This window comes from Macaca thibetana, chromosome 13, assembly GCF_024542745.1.
Source record: "Macaca thibetana thibetana isolate TM-01 chromosome 13, ASM2454274v1, whole genome shotgun sequence".
Taxonomy (NCBI): Eukaryota; Metazoa; Chordata; class Mammalia; order Primates; family Cercopithecidae; genus Macaca; species Macaca thibetana.
Genome location: NC_065590.1, coordinates 42760822 through 42787120, shown reverse-complemented (window position 1 = coordinate 42787120; position 26299 = coordinate 42760822). Strand labels below are relative to the sequence as shown.

Below are 26299 nucleotides of genomic sequence, written 5' to 3'. Positions count from 1 at the left end.
TTTCTAGCCCATGACAGACTGACATATCTAAAAATCATAGATTAGGTAAAGAATGTGTGCAAATTAAAATCCATGCACAGAAGCATGTGAGAGAAAGGAGCGTTGTCATCGCAGACATTTAACTGGGTAAGAGTTATGAAGCAAGCGCTTAAAACCAGCTAAAAGCCTACTCTCTGTTGTTTTCATGCTCCCCAGTGCTAGAAAGAGAGCCTGTCTGCGAAACACCAGTAACTGCACGTTGTCTGTGTGGAAGGACATTGAAAGACTCAACAAATTACAAGGAGGAAGGAGCTAGCTCTCATTGCAAACTTGACCTAGCCTAGATTAGCAACCCGGGATTTGACTTTCCATGTGACCCTTCCCCTTTGTAGTCCTCAAAAGCGAGCCTGGACAAAGCCCGCTCCCTCCTTCCTTCTAACTCCCTATCAGGAAGCTCCTTTGCCCCTTCAAATCCCTTCAGGGGCTTTGAAATCCCGGGCTCTGAGCCCAAACTGGGCATGAATATTCATCGGGGGCGTGGCCCCGCCAGCGCGCTGGGCTCCAAGCAGCTGCGACTAGCGGAAAACGCGCGCCAGCTGCACGGAGGCAAACAGTTCCCATTTTGTGTGCTCGGCTGACTGCACGTCCAGCCTCAGTCAGCTCAAGACGGCCACATTGTGCGTCTGTGGGAGGGGCTTTGCCGAGACGAATGGACTTTTATGAGGCAGGGCCCAGGAGCTGTAATTCGAGGGGCCTCAGATCTCCCTGCCACCCACCTGCCAGGGCAAGTGAAATTCCACTGAGAAAAAAATCAGGCGTATCTATCCTCTTCCAGGAGTTTGTCCCCCTTTTAAGAAACAAATATCCTGCCGGGCGCGGTGGCTCACGCCTGTAATCCCAGCACTTTGGGAGGCCAAGACGGGCGGATCACGAGCTCAGGAGGTTGAGACCATCCTGGCTAACACGGTGAAACCCCGTCTCTACTAAAAATACAAAAAATTAGCCGGGCGTGGTGGCGGGCGCCTGTAGTCCCAGCTACTCGGGAGGCTGAGGCCGGAGAATGGCGTGAACCCGGGAGGCGGAGCTTTCTGTGAGCCGAGACCGCGCCACTGCACTACAGCCTGGGCGAGACTCCATCGCAAAAAAAAGAAGCAAGTATCCCTTGTGTTAACCATTGGAGGCTTTTTATCCTCTGGTGGTGCCTCCTCCTTTGCAATTCTCTGCAGTGGAGACTGTTTCTTCTCCCTTCTTAGTGATTACAACTGCTACTTACATTTTTTTTTTTTCTTTCAAGATCATGAAGCCATGTTGTCTCTATCTTTCCTCGCCTTCATCGTTTACTTAGTAGCACCGATAGCACTTTTAACTTATGTCTGGTTAAAAGCCAGACATCCTGGATTCAGATTCTAGCTTGACCACTTATAAGCGCCATGAATGTGGTGAGTTAGCCTTTTTTGCATCTATTTCTTTATCTGCATAATAGCGATAACAGTACCACCTAACTCACGGGTTTTTTCTGAGAATAAATAATTATATACAGTCATGTGACAGTCATGCATTGCTTAACGAGATCTGAGAAATGTGTCATTGGGCGATCATGCGGTTGTGTGAACATCATAGTATGTACTTACACAGACTCAGATGGTGTAGCCTTCTACACACCTAGGATATATGGCATAGCCTATTCCTGCTAGGCTACAAACTCAGTGCACCTTGTTACGGTATTGAATAGTGAAGGCAAATGTAGCACACTGGTAAGTATTTATATATCTAAACATATGTAAACAGAAAAAGTACATAGTAAAAATGCAGTATTATACTCTTATGGGACCACAATAGTATATTGACTGAAATATTGTTATACATCACATGACTTTATAAAACAAGTTTGAATAGCGCCTGGCATATGGTAACCATTTAGTATATGCTAGTTATTAATGTTATTATTTTGATTGGATAGGCCTTGTTGAAGATGGCTGAGTGTAAACCAGAATGCAAATCAGCTGGGGCACGTACTACTGGAGGCAGCACCCCATGAGAAGGGGCCAAGAACCCGCACCCACCAAAATCAAGATGAAAGGCTGAACCCGGAGAGAAAAGGGAGGTGAGCCTGCGGAGGGAGATGGAATGCAGCTGAGAGGGGAGAGCCAGTGGGGAGGTGGTGGGAACCAAGCCATTAGAGGAAGGATCACACAATGTCCAGAGGTAATGAACACAGAACTTTTCAGTTTGTTTTTAGGTCAGAGTCTCAGATCCTTGTCTGCACTCCATGGATTCTTAAAGCAATTGGAACCTCAGTCTGGTCCTGGAGCAGGAGCTGGTTCTTTACTTGGGGCTCTCAGGTTGAGAAGTTTGAGCTCTAGGATTCTCCACTGACCACCTCTCCCTGTCTTTGCTCTCTTCCTATCTTTAAACTCCCATTGAACTGGCATGCTATTCTCAGCATGACACTCAGGCTCTTGACTCCACCCAGTCCTTCTAGTTACATTGGCCATGGTACCTACGTTCTTGTGTTTCCTAGCACGGTCTACCTACCCTCTCTCCACAATACATATTACACCCCCAACCCAACCCATAATTCCCATTGGTTTTCAGGTATGCCAGTCTTCTTACAGTTTCCTAACCATGTTGTAGTGGGGAAAATGCTACGTGTTCACTACCTCATTTCACCTTCCTAGGCAGATGAGAAGACATTTCCCAGTTTCTTTTTGCAGCTAGGTTGGGACCCTGACCAAATTTTTGACAACAAAAAAGTAAGTGGCAGGATATGGCATTCTGGTTCAGGAAAACTAAGAGGGAGTCTGAGTTCTTCATGCTTATTCTTTTTTGTCCATATGCTAGGATGTGCAAAACTCTAACTCAGTGGGTTGTAAAATGGAAGCAGGCTGGGTCCTGAATTTCTGTTGCAGGAACACTGACCAATTGGCATAAGATTTTTTTTTTTTTTTTTAATGAGAAAAAAGCCACTGAGATTATGGGGTTTTATTTGTTACTTCGGCCTATCCTGTTCTATCCTAACAGCACACATACCATGCTTTTCTTATTTTGGCATCTCTATAGTTACATTATGTCACTTGGAATGCCTCCCTGCATTCCTACCCTGCAGCAAATTGCTACTATCCTTGGTTTCTCCTCTGTGATCTTATAGCACCATGCTCTCGTTTCTGGTATGAGTGATTAGATGGATCTTGGCACCAGTGAGGAAAATGAAAAGGAGGAAGAGGTGTACATTTGGCAGAGAAAAAGAACTCTGTATGTGCACAATGTGTTTGAGAATGGGACATCCAGGGATATATGGATCTGAAGCTCAAGAGAGAGACCCAAGCTAGAGATAGGTAGAGGGTTGAGAGTCATGAGCATATGGGAAGAAGTGGAAAAGATCACCCAGGGAAAGTATGTACATTAAGATAAGAGAGTGGAAGATGGAAAGGTGAATCTTAGTGGAACACCATCCTTTAAAGGAAGGCAAAAGAAGCAGAGCCTTTATAAACTTCACAGTGCCCCCTAAGGACATTCAGGATTGAGCATGAAACCTGGGAAAGTAGGACTAGTTTATTAACATTTACAAATGTGAAACCTAATTCTGAGGAAAACAGGGAATAGTGCAATCAAAGCTGTTGAGTAGACCCAAAAATGCCTTTGAAGGTGGAATTGCTCACCTTTGTTACTGAGAAAACTCCCGGGCAAAAGTTTAGTTTTGATCATGTTGAAGGTAAATTAAAAGCCGACCTTGGCTTTTATATTCCTGGCTTTCCTCAACCTGAAGTCTTCTGACTTCTATGAACCTAAAGGAATGAGAAAGTTGCAAGGATTTGTAACTGGCTGTAGGAATTAATTGTGCTCACTAGCCTATATTTTGTTTTGCTTTTTTCTCCATGTGTTTGCTTTTTGGAAGTAATTCTTAAATTGTCTAAATGGTCACCTTTTGTTGTTGTTATTCTTTAAATGGTACCTGGACAGCTATGATGGGTCAAGAGAGAGAATTGCTTTATACTACAAGGCTATCAGAAGATCACTGAGGTTGCAGTGAGCCGATATTGCTCCACTGCACTCTAGCCTGGGCGACAGTGAGACTGTCATGAGGAAGTGAATGTGATAATCCAAGAGAGATGACAATGGATTGGAACACAGTGGCAGCAGTAGAGGTAGTGAGAAGTGGTTGGATGCAGGATATATTTTGAAGAGGAAGCCAACAAGATTTGGATGTGAGAAAAGAAAAAAAAGTAAGAGGAGTCCAGAAAGACTCGAAAGGTTTTGAATAGAGTCACCATCGACTGAAGGAGTGCAGACTGGGAGTGGAGCTGGCTTCAAAGGGAAGAACAAAAGTCCAAGTTTGGACTTGTTAACTTTGATACATGAAGCAGGCAGCTCGATAAAGGTCTGGAGTTCGGACGGGCGTGGTGGCTCACACTTGTAATCCCAGCATTTTGGGAGGCCGAGGCGGGCGGAACACTTGAGGCCAGGAGTTCAAGACCAGCCTGGCCAACATGGCGAAACCCCGTCTCTACTAAAAATACAAAAATTAGCTGGGCGTGGTGGCAGTCGCCTGTAATTCCAGCTATTTGGGAGGCTGAGGCAAGAGAATCACTTGAACCTGGGAGGCGGAGGTTGCGGTAAGCTGAGATTGTGGCACTGCACTCCAGCCCGGGCGACAGTGTGAGATCTCAAAAAACAAACAAACAAACAAACAAAAAACAAAGAAGAAGTCTGGAGTTCAGGATAGAAGTCTGAGCTGGAGGTGCACATTTGGCAGCTTCTGGTGATATTTAATGCTATGAAACCGGGTGAGATCACCAAGAGGGTGAATAAGGAAGAGAAGGGGTCTGAGGGCTGAGCTCTGGGGCCCTCCAAGATTATGAGGTTGGAGAGAAAAGGCCGGGCCAGGGAAGGATTCTAAGAAGGAATGCCCAGTGAAAAGGAGGAAAATGAAGAAAGGGTTTGTGCTGGAAGCCAATTAAAGAAACTGTTTCAGAGGAAAGGGAGTCATCACTGTGTCAGATGCTACTAACACACACCTCAGATGTGACCTGAAAAGTGAGAAATGGACTTAGAAAAGTGTAGGTCAGACCGGGCAAGGTGGCTCACACCTAGAATCCCAGCCCTTTGGGAGGCCAAGGTGGGCAGACTGCTTGAGGCCAGGAGTTCAAGTCCAGCCTCGCCAACATGGCAAAACCCCATCTTTACAAAAGCACACAAAAATTAGCTGGACATCTTGGCGTGCGCCTGTAATCCCAGCTCCTTGGGAGGCTGAGGCAAGAGAATTGCTTGACCCTGGGAGGTGGAGGTGGAAGTGAGCTGAGGTTGTACCACTGCACTCCAGCCTGGGCGACAGAGTGAGACTCCATCTCAATAATAATAATAATAATAACAACAACAACAATAACAGCAACAATAACTGAGGTTCTTATAACACTAATATTATTCAACATCTACAGTCTCAGAGATTCTAGGTCCAGATCGCTGGAGTGTCTCTCATTCAGAAGTACAACTCCCTCTGAAATCAGTTCCTTGTGAAAAAGGGATGGTTTCTCTTTGATATAGAGATATGGACGTTGTCAGCTATTGTAATCTCATATAAAATTCCAATGCACTGTGCTGGTTTAATGTAGTTTTTAGTTGGAAAATGAGAAGCCCCAAATGCATTTTTGGTAACCAGCTCTGTTGCAAATGATGCCAAAGGATGTAGCTTTAAGTAACTTAACTCTTAAAACTTTGGGCATATTCAAGTGCATAGTACATCTGCCCTCAATCTTGGGAGTCTGTCGTAAAATGCAGTCTGCAGGGTATATGATATATCATTCTCCAGTATGTGGTGTATTTGCTGAACATCATGTATCAGAAGCTGAGAGAGAGAGAGAGAGAGAAAGAGAGCAGACAATTTAAAAAGCCCAGCCTGCTCTGTGTCGAGGGCACTGCTCCAGCGTGAAATCTGCTTGTGAGCTACCAAACAGCATTTTTCTCACACTGAAAAAAACTATCCTTGTAATCTGCAGTTTGAGTGACCTGTTCATGTGTTTATTCATTACTTTAGATTTCCTTTCATCAAGTCAGTGGAAACTTTACACGACCTCTGGCTGATGCTCTGCTGTTCCTAGTGGAATCATTGTCATAACTAGCATTTTGTTTGTGGGTTTGTACCTGAGTGCCCATTTTGGACCACTCATCATGTTAGGGGCTCATATCACATCTTTACTTTGCACATCAACTCTATGAGACAATCATTATCATTTTCATTTAAGAGTCGAAGAAACTGAGTCTTGAAGAGGTTAAGTTGCTTCAGGTCATGGCTGGTGAGTAATAGAGCTAGACTCAAAGCCGGGACTGCCTGCTTCCGGAGCTCATGCCCTCTCTATGAAACTTCACCAAAGTGGTGAGAGGAGTCTTCCTTGTGCCGTCTTAGAGTTCTTCCTACACAGCTTCTCACTGGAACTTGGAGGCTCCTATTTCTCGAGCCAGCCCATAGGAGAGTTTGATGAGTTCATTTTAAATGTTCTCATTTGTGATTTGAGGGAACTGAAAATTCTCTGAATTTAGACTTCAGATTCCATTTGTCTTAGCGTTCCTGCCTCCTCAGCTCCTGACCTCGTCAGTGGTGGGCCAGTTCGTTGGTGGCTGGTGGTTGCTTGTGCCTCTGGACTCCTGTCTTGATTATGCCTCTAACAAAGAGGGTGACCTGAGGAGGTCACTCAACCAGTTCATGTCTCTCATTCTCCAAATATAATATTAAGAGGGCTTGCCTGGACTAGCTAATTAGGCACTGGACTGCATGTTGGAACTATGAAGCCTATTAATTCAGTCAATTAACACTTATTGAGTGTGTGCATTGTGCAGAACCCTGGGGCAAGTGGAGGCATGGTATTCCTGACCTGTGGATGCACTATTCTATATATTTCCTTTATTTTTGCACCTCTGTATGACTCCACCCAACCCCTAAGAATACTCTTATCCCCACCTACATGTTTCTTTTTTTTTTTTTTGAGACAGAGTTTTGCTCTTGTTGCCCAGGCTGGAGTGCAATGGCGCGATCTCAGCTCACTGCAACCTCCCCCTCCCAGGTTCAAACGATTCTCCTGCCTCAGCCTCCCAAGTAGCTGGGATTACAGGCATGCAACACCACGCCTGGCTAATTTTGTATTTTTAGTAGAGACAGGGTTTCTCCATGTTTGTCAGGCTGGTCTCGAACTCCCGACCTCAGGTGATCCGCGCACCTCGGCCTCCCAAAGTGCTGGGATTACAGGCGTGAACCACAGCTCCCGGCTACATGTTTCTTTAATTTCTCTGTGTGCCAGGATTCACTCCTGAGTACTTTATTATCCTGGCCCACTCTGCTTTGCTTGCAGTGAAACAGCATGGTTTCCTCTTGGCCTTCAGGAAATCCTGTTATAATTCAACCAGTTTTGAAAATGACCTCTTTCTGCTCTACTAAGCTCGTAATGTTTCACTGGGTTAGAGTAGGCCAAGGTCATGTACAGTTCTATACTATTAGCTTAGAGGAGCATGCTTTTAAATTTTGATTTCAAACATGTAATCTGAATTAACAGTGGGTCTTCCCACAGTGGGACCGTGATAGTGGCAATAGAAAGTTCCTGTGTTTGGGGCTCTCAGCCTGTGCATCCATGAGCCTGAGACAGAGCATTCCTGTGATTCCCAGGTCTGCTCTTCCTTGGTTCTCTGTGCCAACCCATGAAAAAACTGCGTGCTGTGACCAAATTCAGTATTAAGTTTATCCTGTCTACAGCCAGCTCTCCAAAGGTGAAATTTTACCTTATTCCATTGAATCCATTTACTTTCAATTTTATTTTGGGATCTTTTAGTAACAAGGCAGCTTCCCAGGATTCTGTTGTGAGCAGTTCTGGAGTCAATGGATTCGATGGGTATTTTTACGTGTGTGTACATTTGCTTCTATTTGTACGTGTGTGTGTGTGTCTGTGACCTACCAGAGGAAAGAGCCTCCATTTGCCTGGAAGCCTGGGATGTTTAATCTCTACTATTTGGGTTGCATTAATTAAGTGGAGTGGATATTTCAAATACTTAGCTATCTCAGAGATACAAAGGGAAGGTCTTCGAAGAATCTGTACCATAGTGAAAGACACGTAAATAGTGTGTGCTGAGAAGAATGAGCAGCCCTGTGGGCCAGGAGCGAAACTACTGAAAAGAATTGGTGAAGGATTCATCAGCTTTCTAGGAAAAGGGCAGCGTGGGTCTTTATGCTTCACTTTGTCAAGTTTGAGTCATGCCCATTTCATAAAGTATTTGGCGTGTGCTAAGTGTTGTTCAAAATGTGATATCCTTGTTTGATATCACAAAGTGACATGAAATGGCAGATTAAAGGGAAGAAAACTACCATTTTAGAAGAACAACAGCAATTGAACACCTGAATGTACAAAAAAATGAGATTATTATTCATCTCTGGAAACCAAGTTTCATCAGAAATAAGAAAACGGAATACAGTTTGAGACAAGTTCTTGGCTGTTGGGCTTCTTTCAAGATTCCTTGACTATCAGAGCTCTATAGGGGATCCAAATGCAGCCTTAAGGGTTTTGTCTTCTCTCTTAAATTAATTCACCTGATGGCCAGGCCAGTGGCTCAGGCCTGTAATCCCAGCACTTTGGGAGGCCAAGGTGGGTGGATCACCTGAGGTCAGGAGTTTGAGACCAGCCTGGCCAACATGGTGAGACCCTGTCTCTACTAAAAATACAAGTTAGCCGGGCATGGTGGCGCGCTTGTAATCCCAGCTACTCAGGAGCCTGAGGCAGGAGAATCGCTTGAACCCGGGAGGCGGAGGTTGCAGTGAGCCGAGATTGCGCCACTGCACTCCAGCCTGGGCGACAGACCAAGACCCTGTCTAAAAAAAAAAAAAAATTGAGTGGTGGCTCAGGCCTGTAATCCCAGCACTTTGGGAGGCCAAGGCAGGTGGATCACCGGAGGTCAGGAGTTCTGGACCAACCTGGCCAACATGGTGAGACCCCATCTCCACAAAAAATACAAAAGTTAGCCGGGCCTGGTGGTGGGCACCTGTAATCCCAGCTACTCAGGAGGCTGAGGCAGGAGAATCACTTGAACCCGAGAGGTGGAGGTTGCAGTGAGCCAAGATTGTGGCACTGTGCTCCAGCCTGGGTGACAGAGCAAGACTCTGTCTCAAAAAAAAAAAAAAAAAAAATTCACCTGACAACATGTAGGTTTGAAAGATCAAAGCCAGTTGGGAGGGTTATATAGGCCAGGGATCTATTCGTGTTTTCTGAGAGTGGGATCACTTTTTTTTTTTTTTGAGATGGATTCTCGTTCTGTCACCCAGGCTGGAGTGCAGTGGCACCATCTCGGCTCACTGAAACCTCTGCGTCTTGGGTTCAAGTAATTCTCCTGCCTCAGCCTACCAAGTAGCTGGGGCTACAGGCACATGCCACCACACCCTGCTAATTTTTTGTATTTTTAGTAGAGACAGGGTTTCACTGTGTTAGCCAGGATGGTCTCGATCTTCTGACCTGGTGGTCTGCCTGCCTCAGCCTCCCAAAGTGCTAGGATTACAGGCGGGAGCCACACTGCCCGGCCTGGGATCACTTTTTAAAAACAGCTTTTCATGGTGATGACTAACATTACAGAAAGTACGCTATCACAAACAATAATCCTAAACCAAGTTGTTGGATGAGGTTCATTAGCTTTAGTTTCTTGACTGTGGTTATCTGAGATGCAGTTGGCTTTAAGAATGGCCACTACTGAAAGTCATCCTACACAGCAAGATTTTCTTTAGGTTTCCTTTAGAAACGTCGTGGCTCCCTACCTTTTATTTCTAGCATTAACTTTCAAGGCGCTTTTACTCCTCTAGGAGTGCAGCCAAGCTGACCTTCTTGACCCTGAATCCTGTTATTTATGGAATCAGTGATTCTATTCATTATTAATTCACAGTAGGTCTGGCTTCACACTAATTTTAGAAGCTCTTTCCTCTTGTTACCAGGGAAGACAACAAATGGCCTGGTTTGCCTTTTAGGAGATAAGAAACAAAAGTACTCAGATATGACCTTTTAAGATTTGTGCGAATCTCAAAAACTTGAGATCTTTCTTGGAAACATAGTGAAGAGGTCCATGATTGTTTTCTAAGATTATCACTCAATTGAATATATTTTAAAACTCCCCAGAATCAGAAAAAAATACCACTACAAGTATCTTAAATTTTGAGTCAAAAATGCTTCTTAGAACAAAGGTGCTGCCATTTCCAGATGGCACCTCCAGAATTTCTTTCAATTTAGCATTACTAACATTTTGCTGTTTTGATTGAAGCAAGCTGAAGATATGGTAAAGCAACTCAATGTAAATAAATACAAATGCTGTTAAATGTTAATTTTTTGAAGTTGTTAGCTTTGTGCTCTTTGATTTAAAGGAAGGTTATGATTTCAAACCTGGATGAAATATCCTATGTGAAGCCATGTTTTTCCCACATACAAGTGCAAATATTGGGCCCTATAATTTTTTTTTCTCAAGATGGAGTCTTGCTCTGTCACCCAGGCTTGAGTGCAATGGCATCATCTCGGCTCACTTCAACCTCCGCCTCCTGAGTTCAAGCAATTCTCCTGCCTTCGCCTCCTGAGTAGCTGGGATTACAGGTGCCCACCACCACACCCAGCTAATTTTTGTATTTTTAGTAGAGGCAGGGTTTCACCATGTTGGCCAGGCTGGTCTCAAATTCCTGATATCGTGATCCACCCGCCTCAGCCTCTGAAAGTGTTGGGATTACAGGCATGAGCCACCACGCCCAGCCTGGTCCCTATAATTTAACCCCTTTACTATATTAAAGCAAATAATTAAGGATGTATGCAAAGATTTAGTTACAAGTTGATACTGGCAAAAATGGGAAGTAAACTAAATGTTCAACTTTAGGAGAATAGTTAAATAAATAATGGCACATGCATACAATAAAATTCTAGCTACTTGAAAAGATGTTGTAGAGAAATATTCAATAACATGATAAGATGACAATATGTACTGACTAAAAAATGCAGTTTACAAAATAGTATAGATAGCATTCGTTTTTAGCCCTTTTTGGGTCATACACCTCTTCGAGAATCTGAATAAAAATGTACATTTACCTTGGGCTTCCTAGCTCCCCATCTTCTCTTTCCCCTGGTTATTGTTTCAGCTTTAGATAGGAGCACATTACTACTATTTTACCTGTTGACCTTTTCCAAGCTTTGCTCTTGGCAGTTTACCTATAAAGCTTGAGTTTCTCCCTCGTCTGCAATTGAGGTTAGGTAAATCATGAAACACTGAACTTGAAACGTTCCCCTAAATTTTATGTAAACAAAAAGGCTTCATGAATAACTTGTGTAAGATTACATCCACTATTCATTCAGATACTTCTAATGTTCTTATTGTTCATTTTTGATGGTCATTCATTCATTCTCACAGGTAAAACACTCCACACAGAGCCTGGCATGTAGTAAACAAACATGTAAATGTTAGCTAGGCATGTAGTAAACAAACATGTAAATGTTAGCTAGCTATTACTATTTTCACTCACTCATGCATTGATTTATCCATTTACATCTTTATTGGACCGCCACCTTGAGCCTAGCTAGCCAGTGTAAGAAAAATACAGTTCTGCTCTCCTATAGCTTTCTTATGTTTATTGGGGGAAGCAGACATCAATCAACCACTAGAGGAAAAAAAAAGGATAGTGCTACGAAGTCGAGATGGAATGCACTGGAAAAGCATATACTGGGGTGCCCAGCCTCTTCTGAGGTGTCAGTGAAGCTGAGACCCTAAGGGTGAATTAAAATTATATTGTAAGTTAAGAGTGGAGTGTCTGGGGAGGGAACAGCATTCCAAGCCGAGGAAACAAAATGTGAGAAGAGCCCTAAGTCAACATTTGACCTGGATTCCTGTAGGTTTTCATAATTTAGAAAAGTTATACTCTTAGTCATTGGCAGTCAAGAGAGTTGAAAGTGTAAATCCTCCAACGTGGACTTAATTCTGTTTTCAAAGTTTGTCTTCCTTAACTCTGTTTAGAAACTGGAAGATTGGATGTCCATTACAATTGTGGCGAGCTTCCCAACAGCTCCAAGGGAATACTGTTGGATGTATCGTGGGAAGCCAGCAAGGTTTCAACTGCAGATCTCAAATGCGAACACCTGGCTCTGAGTCCTAAATTGCCCTGGAAATTTTAACAATGTTATCTCAAAATTGTGTTTGAAAAAAATAAAAACAAACTTGGTTCTCCTTGCCCCCATTGTGTGTACAGATGATCTGACTTGCTTCCTTTGAAGCCTGTTTGAACATACAAATAGACGCAAGCTCATCAGGAATTACAGGTGTGGTAGATAGCTTTGTAGGTGCATGTGATTGCAATGGACCCTCTTATCAAGTTTCAGCTATATCAAATTTTACAACAGGCTGGAGTCTATGAAACCAGACTTTCTGGAAGCAAAAGTTCAGTGAAAGTTCAGAGGCAATGGATGTGGCAGAACCACTTTGCAAACATGAAAGATCGAAAGAAAAATTATTTCCCTGTATTTAAGCATTACTAGCCTTTCAAAAATACTTTGCGTTGTTCTCCCTCTTCCTAAATAACATCATGTAAGATAATATTGCAAACCAAGCTCAGACAGATGCTGAATTATTCATAAGAAAGGGCTACTGATGTGGATTGGAGAAAAGAAATAACAAATTAAGAAATAATGTCATTGAGACTATAGAGTAAAAGGACATAAGCACATGTGAGTGAACAATGTTTCTAGAGATTTTTACCCCCAGGAGAGTTGTGTGCTGTTACTTGATTTATGTAGATTTTTACTTGAGAATGGAATCAACACCTGGAGAATTAAGTGTACTGTATTATTTAACATTTTATTTATAACTTTTCAGCAATTTTTATAATCAGCGTTATCCAGTCAGAGATGTCTTCTGATTCAGGATCCCAGGCTCTGACAGCCATGCTTTTTTAAGAGAGATAATTTATAGTACCTCTCCAAATTGTTTGACAATTTGGAATCTTCCGGTCCTTGCCTATTCACTATTGTAATTTTACAGCAGACTACGTCAGCAACAGCAATTAGAAGACTTAGAAGCTCTATTCTAGTGCTCTTTCCAAAAGAAGTATCTAAATGCTCTGTTTCTAAGGACTGTATTGTTCTGGGTTTTTTTTTTTTTTTTTTTTTTTTTTTTTTTTTTTTTTTGGGGTGTGCATGGCCAAGATAGTATTTAAATTTTGGCTATGAGCCAACAGGAATCTCTATGGCTATCACTGGGATTGGGGTACAGGAAAGCCACAACTCTTAAGAGGGATCTTTCTCTTTTAGAAAGTTATTCCATGGTAGATATGTGCTTCTTAAACCTTCCTGATGAACCACATCTAATAAGTTCTCTAAATTTTCAAGTACAAAAATCTGATTTCCTTATCATTGAGCAAACTATATTTAAATTAAATGATAGCTTAAAAATTAAAATGTAGATAATTCTTTTTTGTTTGAGAGAGAAAATCTTTTGTGAATCTTAAATAAATGTTTTTCCAGTTTCTAGTCATTAAATTTCTTAGGAATGATTTTCAACCAGGATGCTGTATTTCAATTAAAATAAACTGGGCTAAATGCAGTTAGGTCTCCTGGAACAGAAAAAGGACATTAGCGGAAAAACTAGTGATATCCAAAGTCTGTGGTTCAGTTATTAGAAATGCACCGGTGTTAATTTCTTAGTTTTTACAAATGTACCAAGGTTAAGTAAGATGTTAATATTAAGAGAAACTGAGTGAAGGGTTTACAGGAACTATCTGTACAAATTATTTTATAATTTTTCTATAAATTTAAAATTATTCCAAAGTAAAAATTCATTAAAATGTAAAGCAAATTGGGACACAGATTTCAGGCACCAGAATTGAACTAGCTATTACAGTTGATCATTAAGTTTAGTGCCAATCTTAGAAATCAAGATAATGAGGGGTGTGAGTAGTTTGTATGGTTCTTGTTAAGAAAAAATAATAGATTCATTACCTTCACTTGAAGTTATAAAATTTTGCAACTTAAAATTTTAGAAGGAATTTACTACATAGAGGCTTATATAAGAAATCATAAGTAACTTAAAGGGTGATGTGTTCAATTACTATTTAATAAAAAAAAAATTTTTAAAAAAACTTTTAAGTTCAGGGGTACATGTGCAAGATGTGCAGGTTTGTTACATAGGTAAACTTGTGTCATGGGGGTTGGTTGTACAGGTTATTTCATCACCCAGGTATTAAGCCTAGTATCCATTAGTTATTTTTCCTGATCCTCTCCCTCCTCCTACCCCCTACCCTCCAATAGGTCCCAGTGTGTGTTATTCTCCTGTATGTGTCTATCTATTCTCATCATTTAGCTCCCAATTATAAGTGAGAACATATGGTATTACTAGTTTTCTGTTCCTGTGTTAGTTTGCTAAAGATAATAGCCACCAGTTCCATCCATGTCCCTGCCAAGGATATAATCTCATTCTTTTTTATGGCTGCATAGTATTCCATGGTGTATATGTACCACATTTTCTTTATCCAGTCTATCATTGATGGGCATTTAGGTTGATTTCATATCTTTGCTATTGTGAATAGTGCTGCAGTGAACATATGTGTGCATGTGTCTTTATAATATATAATAGACAATAGAACAATTTAATATACCTTTGAGTATATACTCAGTAATGGGATTGCTGGGTCAAATGGTATTTCTGTCCTTAGTTCCTTATTCTCCACAACCTCACCAGTATCTGTTATCTTTTGACTTTTTAGTAATAGCAATTCTAACTGGTGCGAGGTGGTATCTCATTGTGATTTTGATTTGCATTTCTCTAATGATCAGTGATGTTGAGCTTTTAAAAATATGCTTGTTGGCTGCATGTATGTCTTTTTGAGAAGGGTTTGTTCACGCCCTTTGCCCACTTTTTAATGAGGTTATTTTTTTCTTGTAAATTTGTTTAAGTTCCTTATAGATGCTGGATATTAGACCTTTGTCAGATGCATAGTTTGCAAAAATGTTCTCCCATTCTGTAGGCTGTCTGTTTACTCTGTTGATAGTTTCTTTTGCTGTGCAGAAGCTCGGTGGTTTAATTAGATCCCATTTGTCAATTTTTGCTTTTGTTGCAATTGCTTTTGGCACCTTCATCATGAAATCTTTGCTCATACCTATGTCCTGAATGGTACTGCCTAGGTTGTCTTCCAGTGTTCTTATAGTTTTAGGTTTTACATTTAAGTCTTTAATCCATCTTGAGTTAATTTTTGTATGTGATGTAAGGAAGGGGTCCAGTTTCAATTTTCTGCATATGGCTAGCCTGTTATCCCAGAAGCGTTTATTGAATGGGGAATCCTTCCCCCGTTGCTTTTTTTTGGGGTCAAGTTTATTGAAAATCAGATAGTTGTAGTTGTATGGTCATATTTCTGGGTTCTGTATTCCATTCTGTTAGTCTATGTGTCTGTTCTTCTGCCAGTACCATGCTGTTTTGGTTACGGTAGCCCTGTAGTAGTTTGAAGTGGGTAGTGTGATGGCTCCAGTTTTGTTCTTTTTGCTTAGAATTGCCTTGGCTGTTCAGGCTCTTTTTTTTTGCTCTATATGAATTTTAAAACCGTTTTTTTCTACAGTTTAGAAGAGTTTTAAAAAACAGTTCTGTGAAGAATGTCAATGGAAACATTGAATCTATAAATTGCTTTGGGCAGTATGGCCCTTTTAATGATATTGATTCTTCCTATCCATGAGCATGGAATGTTTTTCCATTTATTTGTGTCATCTCTAATTTCTTTGAGCAGTGGTTTGTAATTCTCCTTGTAGAGATCTTTCAATTCCCTTGTTAGCTGTATTCCTAGGTATTTTATTCTTTTTGTGGCAATTGTGAATGAGAGTTTGTTTGTGATTTGGCTCTTGGCTTGACTGTTGTTGGTATGTGGGAATGCTAGCAATTTTTGCACATTGATTTTGTATCCTGAGACTTTGCTGAAGTTGCTTATCAGCTTAAGAAGCTTTTGGGTTGAGAGGATGGGGTTTTCTAGATCTAGGATCATGTCGTCTGCAAACAGGGATAGTTTCACTTCCTGTCTTCTTATTTGAATGCCTTTTTATTTCTTTCTTTTGATCGATCTGACCAGAACTTCCAATACTATGTTGAATAGAAGTGGTGAGAGAGGGCATTCTTGTCTTGTGCCAGTTTTCAAGGGGGAAGCCTTCTGCCTTTTGCCCTTTGAGTGTGATGTTGGCTGTGTGTTTGTTTTATATGGCTCTTATTATTCTGAGATATTCCTTGCATACCTAGTTTATTGAGAGTTTTTAATATGAAGGGATGTTGCATTTTATTAAAAGCATTTCTGCATCTATTGAGATAATCATGTGGTTTTTGTCTTTAGTTCTATTTATGTGATGAATCACATTTGTTGATGTGCATATGTTGAACCAACCTTGCCTCCCAAGGATGAAGCCTACTTGATCGTAGTGGATAAGCTTTGAAAACAAATGATGGGCCAGGGCCAGGAGCGGTGGCTCATGCCTGTAATCCCAGCACTTTGGGAGATTGAGATGGGCGGATCACGAGGTCAAGAGATTGAGACCATCCTGGCTAACACGGTGAAACCCCGTTTCTACTAAAAATACAAAAAATTAGCTGGGCGTGGTGGCGGGCACCTGTAGTCCCAGCTACTCTGAAGGCTGAGGCAGGAGAATGGTATGAACCCAGGAGGTGGAGCTTGCATTGAGCCGAGATCATGCCACTGCACTCCAGCCTGGGTGACAGAGCAAGACTCCTCAAAAAAAAAAAAAAAAAAAAAAGAAAAAAGATGTTAAATAGATTTTTAAAAATTAATCTTCAAAATGTCAGGTACCTAACTTTAAAAAAACTCACCCATTATTTTGGCAGAGGGGTTTGGGAGAACTAAGACAATATGCCCTTTTCAGTTGTCTTAGCTGAGAAGTTAGAAATATAGAAAGTTAGGATTATGTTTTGAAGAACCTAAATGAATGAAACTAATATATCCTTCAGGCTGTGTCTCTTAACTAAAGGCATCACAGCGTAATCAGGGAGGGGTCATAAACTTAGTGTTGATTCAAGGGGTACTGATAAGCTTTAGGATGGGCAATAAAACTGACAAAGATGTATTAATTTAGGAAACTTACAGGTGGGGGCTCATCCCTCTTCTACCCCAAGATAGGCTTCATGAGTCCTATTAAAAGAACTTTATTTATTTTTATCCCAGAATGAATTTTTAAATCTGCTTAAATAATTGAAACAATCTAATGACTGCGAGTTCTGCACCAATTTGTATGTAACAGGTGATTTTGGCTGAGACGTTTTTGTAACTATTGCCAGTCAACTACCCAGACCATGAACAAACAAACAAACAAATAAGCACTTTAGTGTGTTCCTGTAGAATCAGGACTAAACTTACAACCTGAAAAGGCTCAGCGATTCCTCTGTGGTGGAGAATGCTAGCTGTCCGCCAGAATCAGTGCTCCCATTTCCCAGGCTCCTTTGGAATTTGGGAGGAATTGATTTGGGCAACTTTCAGCCTATTTACTTAAGAGTCATCTCTGGCCCTGGACTGTCCTCTTTCGCTTTCTGTGTGGCTGGAATAGAGCAGCCCTGGGAAATGCATGTTGAAGATAGCAAGAGGCACTGTCAGCCCCAGCTCTCAAAGGACTATGTGGCTCAGAGCTGTCTGCTAACCCTAAGCCAGTCATCTAAGACCAAAATATGACAGAGGCTACCTTCTGTATTCTCTGAGTTAGTGGGTCTTCCATCATAGCTACTTAGCCCACCTTGTCTAATGTACCCTCAAAAAACAGGGATTCTGGCAAATTGTGCTGGGGAGTATGACTTGGACCTATGATCTCCCATCTTTGACCCTAAATCTCTGCTTTAGGACTCACAAAGTCCGGTGTGTCTTTGGGCACGTGCTTAAGCCTGCAGCACAGATTCCAACTAACCCGGCCACCTGTGTAGAGGCAAAGTCCATCTCACTCCCCAGGTCAGGGCTGAACAGGGCAGGGAGGAGAATGGTTGGCCTCCCCTTGTGAGAGGACCTTGCTGGTTTTGCTAATATATGGAAAAATGAAGCACAGGGGTAGACAAGAAGAATTTGAACTAGATAGGCTGGACCCTGTTCCTCCTATTATGAGATGTGTAATCCACCATGCATAAGAGTGGGGCTTAGTCAGTGTTAAGCTCTGGCCAACTGGATCAGCCCTTCCTCCCTTGAGGAGCAACAGCAAGTAGTTAGGGAGAAAACATGGAGATTCTCTCTCCATCATTCCCCGGAAGGGAGGACACAGAAGCTGTATAGAAAAGACCTGGTGTAGGGAAGTGTATATTGATTAGGGTGGGAGATGGGGCAGAGAAAATGTTCCCGTTACTCAAACAAGTCAGCTATCAAATGTGCTCTCCAAGTTGATATGTTGAATAAGCCTAATTGGTGGCATCCACATCAATATTAGAGAATGTTTGCCAAATATGAGAATTTTGGTTTCACTGTTTGGTAATCCTGGCCTTTCTGGGACACACCCTCTGGGAGAGGACACAGAAGTATTGAATAATAGATGCAAAGGTAATGAATCCCCAGGAAACAGAATCTCAGTCACACCCTGTTCTTTCCCATGTCCTGTGACAGGTTCCTGGGTGACTCACAGGCAAGCCCACCCTAACATTTGTGGGGTTTGAGAGAAAAGTATCAACAGAGTTATTCAAATGTTTTGAATCAAGCTAACAAATTATAAAATATGTGCTATTCTTTGAGCCACGAATTGAAATATTTTAAAAAGCAAGAAAATTGCCTCTGAACACTGCTGCAAAGCTGTCTTTAATGCAATAGTCTGTTCCATTCATGCTACCTGAGGAAAGGTAGCATGGACGCTTCTTCTTGGACGCTTACTTGGAAGATTTCTTGTAGTTGTGAATGGAGCCACTCCTGCTCTGCTGTCTGAGACTGTATCTGCTGCTCTGAGAGGGAACTTTCTTCCTAAGGATTCTTTCATTAGCATCCTGAATGGAGGGCGTTGTCTTTTCTAGTTCCTGATAGCCCTCTTTCTGGGGAACATGGGACAACAGCCCCACAGTTAGCTCAGGGGCTATTTGGGCAGCATTATCCTTTGTATTATCTGGAAGCATCCTTCCACACCAACAGTCAACCAGAGCACCCAGGCAGAATCTAGGCATCCAAGTTCCCAACCACTTCCCCAACTTCCCTTCAGTCCCACAGACTTCTTTTTCATTCTTTTCCTTCAGGGCTGACTGAATCCTCTAGCAAATACGCAGGGCTCCTGCTCTTCGCCCCAGTAGCCAAACACCTAAACTGGGCCTGCAGATTACCATGGCCCCTTCCCCATCCCCCATTGCTACAGTTTATGCTCAACTACATTTTCTCCCAATAATCAGACAACAGGTACAACTGCTTCATAAAGCTGTTGCAAATTCCCTAATGATAAACTCACATCAGCACCAGGGAAGATGCTTGTCTTTCTATTCCCAATGGCTGGAGGGCATCCATCTAACCTTCCCAATGGTTATGGCAAATACCAAATGCTCCCCAATGGGGCTATGTCCTGATAAGTCTATTTCAGTTGAAAAAAAAAACCCAGTAAGTTAAAAATGCATTTAATGCACTGAATTTACTAAACATCTTAGCTTAGCCTATCCTACATTAAAGGTGCTCAGAACACTTACATTAGCCTATAGTTGGGCAAAATCATTTAACATAAAGCCTGTTTTATAATAGTGCTGAGTATCTTGTGAAATTTATTCAATACTGTGCTGAAAATGAAAAACAGAATGGCTGTATGTGTACTCGAAGTATGATTTCTACTGAATGCGTATGGCTTTTTCACTATCCTAACCGCCAAAAAAAGGAAATTCCTGTAAGTTGGGCACTGTTTATAATTTACACAGATGTTTAAAAGAATGGGAGGCACTCACATAGGCTCTGCTTTACATCATTTAAAATCCGGATTTCCTCTTGTCAAAAGGTTATTTCTACCTACTCTAGATTTGGGCAAGTGCATTTACACAGGATTTATGGGATTTATAGCCTGAAATATACGCCATGACTATTCAGGGTTTTTTTTGTTTATGAACTCAAAGGCTAATCTGCAGAAGACCTGCAGATGCTGAGACAAAGACGACACTGTCCTTAACCACGACTTTGGTGAAATGCAGTAGAACATGATCATAAGGGAAACCCATCATCCTTGAGCCTAAATGTAATATTTAATATCATTAGACTGGGGGTTTATCCTTGAGTATGTTGAGAAGAAAACTGATGTTCAATTTTGAGGGAAAAATAGAAGAATTATCTCGAAAATTGGTGAGTAGGATGACTCCTTTTTGGGGATGGGGTTGATTATACTTCAATTTTCTCCTGAGAAGTCCATACATATGTCATTAATTAGGATAGTTCAGCAAGGATTGAGATCCAATTAGAATACTACATTCCAATTTTGACCATCTCCTGGTTCATTTGTTTATGTATTTTGCTTTTAAAATAATAATTAAGCAAAATAATAATTGAACTTGATATGTTCCAGGCACTATAGTAGGCTCTTTCCCAATGTAATAACTTACTTATTCCATGCCAAAAAACTTCTGTAAGATGGGTTTAACTGTGTTCATCTGACAGGTGATGGAGCTAAAGGTAGAAGAGAGTAGTCACCTACCAAAAATCTCACAAGTAACAAATCTCAAAGCTGGAATTTGAGCTTGCAGCTCTATGGTCCCAGAACCTTTTGCACTAACTCATACTGCCTTCTACAGTATTTGCCAATACACAGGTGCCCAGTCTAAACAACTCATGCTAAGGGAGTTCAGGGCTGGGGTGATGAACAGAAGTTTCATTGCAAAGGTGAAACTAGGAGGTGAGGGCTAGTCCTGACATTAGGTAACAGAGATGCATTTGAATACAGGAAAATATTTGCTTTTCTGAAAGTCTAGCCTGGGTAGAAACTGTCCCAGACTGTGTCAGAATGCCAAGTCCTATGGTGTGTTGGTTTCATGTTCATGGGTAAAGTTAGGCTGGATTTTTGTTTTTAATTCAGGAATCCAAAAGACGTCTTTCTTTTTTTTTTTCTGTTGAGGTTTATATTTGCTTGTAGGGCAAAATACTGGAACGAATGCGATGCAGCAGAGAAAAAAAAAGCAGCTTTAATATAAACCTACTCTTTCCTCCCTGCGAGGCCAAAAGTTTCAGCAGAACACTCCATTGCTCTAATTCCATTCGGTTACAGCTGCTCACCATTCAGAAGCCAAAACTCAAGAGACAAGAGTTGGTGGGAGCAAAAGCAAGTTTATCTGGAGGGCCAGCAAATTGAGAAGAGGGTAGACTAGTGTCCTAAAGCACCATCCTAAGTCAGTACAAATTTTAGTCTCTTTTAAAGTTAAGCACAGGGGAAAAGGAGGGGGTCAGAATCAAGAGGTAACCAGTGATCACAGACATCTGCGTGTCAGTGAGGGTCTGAGAAGGGTGGGAATTTCTTTGTTCTTGGTCAGATCACAATGCTTCTATAAACAAGTTATAGAACACAGTTAGCTATATTTAACAAAACATAGTTGTTTACATACTTCTCCTTTAATCCCAGAGCTAGTTTAAAAAACTACATGATTGCTGTTTTTGTGTATTATCTCAGTGTTCTAAAATTATCCTAGCCTACATACAGGAATGGGTAGAGGCCCCTTCAACAAAAATGGAGTTAGTTATTTTAGTTCTTTGGCTGTTTCATTGTTACACATTTGCTTTGGGCACACAGCCTTGGTCCCCCCCATCCCCTATTTCAACTCTCCTGGGGTTCTCCGTATAACAAAACACCTTGTGAGTTTTATGTCAACAGGGAAATATTAGAGAATAGTATATGTTCCACAACTTTTGGCAACATGAACCTTTGTGAGCAGGACATTAGCATTTCCTTTTCCATCATTATTGAACTAATTTTGTGGTGCAAAATAGAGGGGGTGATGATGTCACCTTGGGGACGAGAAGTGGAACTGTGAAGCAAGTTCCTCAGGGCCTCCACACACGTGCCTAGCTCTCCACACAGGGCTCTCCATTCTTGGAAAGGATCAGAACTTTCACTGAGGTTTTTTTTTTTTTTGTTTCCTTATATCACCTCCTGGTTTTATATTTATTCCATGTTTCTTTATATCACATTAATTAATCTTATTGTAGAGAGAGGAGGTGCAATGTAACCATTAAAAACAGGGACCATTGTGGAAGACAGTGTGGTGATTCCTTCAAGACCTAGAGGCAGAAATACCATTTGACCCAGAAATTCCATTACTGGGTACATACCTAAAAGAATATAAATCATTCTATTCTAGTATAAAGATACATGCATGTATATGTTTCTGGTAGCACTACTCACAATAGCAATGACATGGAGTCAACCTAAATGCCCATCAATGATAGATTGGATAAAGAAAATGTGGTACATATACACCATGGAATACTATGCAGCCATAAAGAGGTATGAGATCATGTCCTTTGCAGGGACATGGATGGAACTGGAAGCTGTTATCCTCAGCAAACTAATGCAGGAACAGAAAACCAAATACTGGATGTTCTCACTTGTAAGTGTGACTTGAATGATGGGAACACATGGACACAGGGAGGGGAACAACAGACACTGGGCCCTGCCGGAGAGTAGGGGGATTGAAGAGGGAGAGCATCAGGAAGAATAGCTAATGCATGCTGGGCTTAATACCTAGGTAATTAGATGATCTGTGCAACAAACCACCATAGCACACATTTACTTATGTAACAAACCTGCACATCCTGCATATGTGCCCGTGAACTTAAAATAAAAGCTGGAAATAAGAAAAAACAAACAAACAAACAAAAAAACAAATACAGGAATTATGGAGGCAACTGGATCATTTCTGTCACTTTCTAGTTGTATGACCTTGGGTAAGCTACTCAATTTCTCTGTAAATAGTCTATAAAATGGGGAGGTAATTCCTCCCATCCAGGTTTGCTAAGAGGCTTAAATGTAAAACTGTATGACAGCCCTTAGCAAAATGCTTACTACATTGTAAATGCTCAAAAAGCGGTAGTCATTATTGTTATTGGTTTGTGTCTTTCATGTTTCTAGTTTCTTGGTGAGAGAGTCATGACTATTTTTTTTTTCTTCGACAGCAGGATTGTTGACAATGTCTGTGTCTACACCAGTGTTTCCTAATTGCCGATATAGGCCATGGAAGGAAAATGTTCTTGCCTTTGGTTTTCCCCTCCCTGCCCTGTTTCTGGGTGGTCTTTCCCCGCTCCTACCTCATCTCTTCTTCCACTCCTTACCCTCCACCTCCAGATTCAGGGTAGAGAATATAGGCATGCTGTTACCAGTGTTCAGCATAATCTTAATGGAAAAATGCTATTCTTCATAATCTCACAATACTAAGCTGCTTCTGTTAACAAAAAACTATTTATTGTACAGACCAAAAAACCTCTGGTGACTGAATTTTCTCTATTTTTTTCCAATCAGTCATGCAATATACACTTAATACAACTCTGAGACTCCTTGATAACAAACTAGCAAAAATGAGGATAAAACATTTTGCAGGCTAAAAGTCCCATTTAAATCCTTGTTTTTGACCCAAGCAAATACAGGGGTAGGAATGCTGAATGTTCAAAAGAGTTGTCTCTATCCCCAAGAGAAGTGGCCTGGAAGGGAGGGAGAGGTCATCATCAATGAGGTGTCATTGGCAGTCATGCTGACATGGTCTCAGCCATCCCTTGGAAGGGTGGCTCCACTCGGGGCCCCGCTCAGGGTCTGGGCCAGCTCACCCCCACTCTCTATTCCTGCTGTGGCTGTCTGCACAGCCACGCCATCAGCCCAGCAATTCCTCTTGCCTTCACAGAAAATTCACGCTTTCCTGGCACTTAGAAATGGTAGTAGATCTGGAAAAGGAAATCAAAGTGAGGTAGAGAGGGTAGAGCCCAGTGTGGGAGTCACTGCATGAGTAAGTCTGGGTTCAAGTCTGGGCTCTATTGCGTCCTGGCTGGGAGCCTGAGTAAATAATTCGGCTTCTTGAGCCCAATTATCTGTAAAACAGTGCTTCCTTTATTCATCGTTAGATATTGAGTGAGTATTTACTGTATGCCAGCACTGTTCTAGGTGCCCACTGGTGCTAGGGATGGGGGTGAGGGGCTATGGGTATAGAGAGTCCAGGTTTAAAATAAGTCAGAGAAGAATTCACTGAGAAGGTGACATCTGAGCAAACACTTGAATGAAGTGAGGGTCTCTGGGGGAAGAACGTTCTTCAAGAGGTAGCTAGTGCAAAGGCCCCGTGGTAGGAAGGAGCCTGATGTGCTAGAAGCCCAGCGAGGGGGCCAGTGTTGCTAGAGCAGTTGAGAGAAGCAGACAATAACAGAGATGGGCCAGCTCCCTAGCCAAGGTGTGTGAAGCCACATAGTTCTGGGAAGGATTGGGCTTTCACATTGAGATAGGATGGGAAGTCATTGGAGGGTTGTGAGCCAAGGACTTACGTTTTGCGAGGGTCACTCTGGTTACTGTGTTGAGAATAGACCATAGGGAGGCCTACCCGGGAAGCAGGGAAACGGGTTAGGAGGCTATTGTCTCTGTGTGACAGGTGGTGGAGTGGACTAGGGTGTAGCTGTGGAGGTGGTGAGAAAAGGCTGAATTCTGGAGATAGCTTAAAGGAAGAATGAATAGCGTTTCTGATGGAGTGGATGTGGGTGTGAGAGAAAGAAAATAGGAGAACTCAGAGGTTTTTGGCCTGAGCAGTTGGAAGAATTGTGTAGCTATTAACTGAGATGGGAAAGCCGGGGGAGGAAGGGATGGGAGCTAGATGGAGAACATGATGATAATAATAATTTTGCCCTGCCTCCCTCACAAGACTAAATGTGATGATTTATGTGTAATTTACCCCGCAAATATGCTCTGTGGTATTCAAAGGGCCCTCTCCTTCCTGTGCAGAAGTGGTCTATTCTCTGGACATACTCCTCTCTCTCACTCCTCAGGTGGTGCCAGTTGGTGGGGGAGAATGTTCCTGATATGTGGACCCGAATCTGGCAGGTATCATCTGAGCTACATTTAGGTGGATATTTTGGGATAGGTCCTCACAACTGTGACTCAAGTATGACTTAACAGTTAATATCTTTATTTCTCCCTAACAGAATATTGTTTCTAATTTTTCTTTTATATAGCAACTGATGTTGCCATGCAGATCCCTTGGTTGCTATGAGATGGTAACATCACTCTGCCCCGCGATTGGCCAGTGCCTCCTCAGCTGCGGTGCCTCCCAGGCTGTGTGGTTCTCTTGTGGGCCACTGACACAGAGCTGTTACTATGGTGAACTTTACAATTTCCTTTGATTGGTGGATTTCAGAAATAGGCCATCAGTGGAATTCATTATATTCAGCTAAGTAAAAGTGAAAAATACCGTAACTTTCCCCTCATCGCCAACATGAAGGAAACGTGACCCTTCATGACATAATAAATCGCTGTTAGGTAACTTAGGATCCTTCAGGGGACTGAAGCGGGATGATCCTCCTATGCCAAATTTGGGTGGGAAATATTTTCCCTGTTGCTTTGAGTTGGCTCTTCAGAGTTAAGAGCAATGGGTCAACCAGAGCTGGAACTTCAGCGTTGGGAGGAGGTGTGGGATGGGGCATGCACTGAAATGTAAACTCTATTGTCTCTGGAGTGATGGGTGATGCTGGCGGCCTGAGTGTGGAGGGCAGTTTTACATCTCAGGACAATGTTTTCTCAGATGCTCTTCCAGAAAAGAAAGCCAGGAATACTCCTGGCTGGAGGCGGCATGCCTGGGGTCAGAGTCAAAGTAGGGTTTGTGCTGTCTGAATCCTTTCTCCCACTCCCCCAGCCTGGCTCAGGTTCTCATAGGTGGATTGGTGAGTCCTGGCCAGTTATGCTTCTGCTCATCTCTACTCTTGGCAAATAGGAAAAGAGAGTGAAGGACTGAGTTTTAACTCTTCTAATTTTGTAACCTGACTCTCTATAAGAAAAAGTGGGAGAAAGACCGATGAAACCGAGAGAAGAGGTGAATTATTTTAAGTGCATTAGATCTACCTTTCTAACAAGTCTTGTTTGGAGTGATGGGGGTGTGGGAGGGGGGAGGGGAAGGCCCAGGCTAAGGAGAGGGAGAGAGTCAGGGAACCACAAAAACAAAGCAGGTAACAGATTAGAGCGCTAGGGCTAGTGTTTAACACCCAGAGCTCATCTGGGTTTTAAAACCCAGAGTTTTAAAACCTCTTTGCTCTATGTGACAAAGCTGTTTTTAGTAATAATCGCAACATGAAATGAAAATAATGATGGCCAGAAATGTTCTTTTATGAAATTTTGTGTCATTTCAATAAAAACTAAAAATACAATAAATA

The 26299-nt window shown here is 41.9% G+C and overlaps 1 long non-coding RNA gene across 1 annotated transcript; it reads left to right on the top strand.

Moving 5' to 3' along the window:
* LOC126934228 (uncharacterized) lies at nt 1-25967 on the top strand. The gene is made up of 3 exons (XR_007718883.1): nt 1-126; nt 1940-2083; nt 25109-25967. It is a non-coding gene; the product is annotated as an uncharacterized LOC126934228 (long non-coding RNA).
* The last annotated feature ends 332 nt before the right edge of the window (nt 25968-26299 follow it).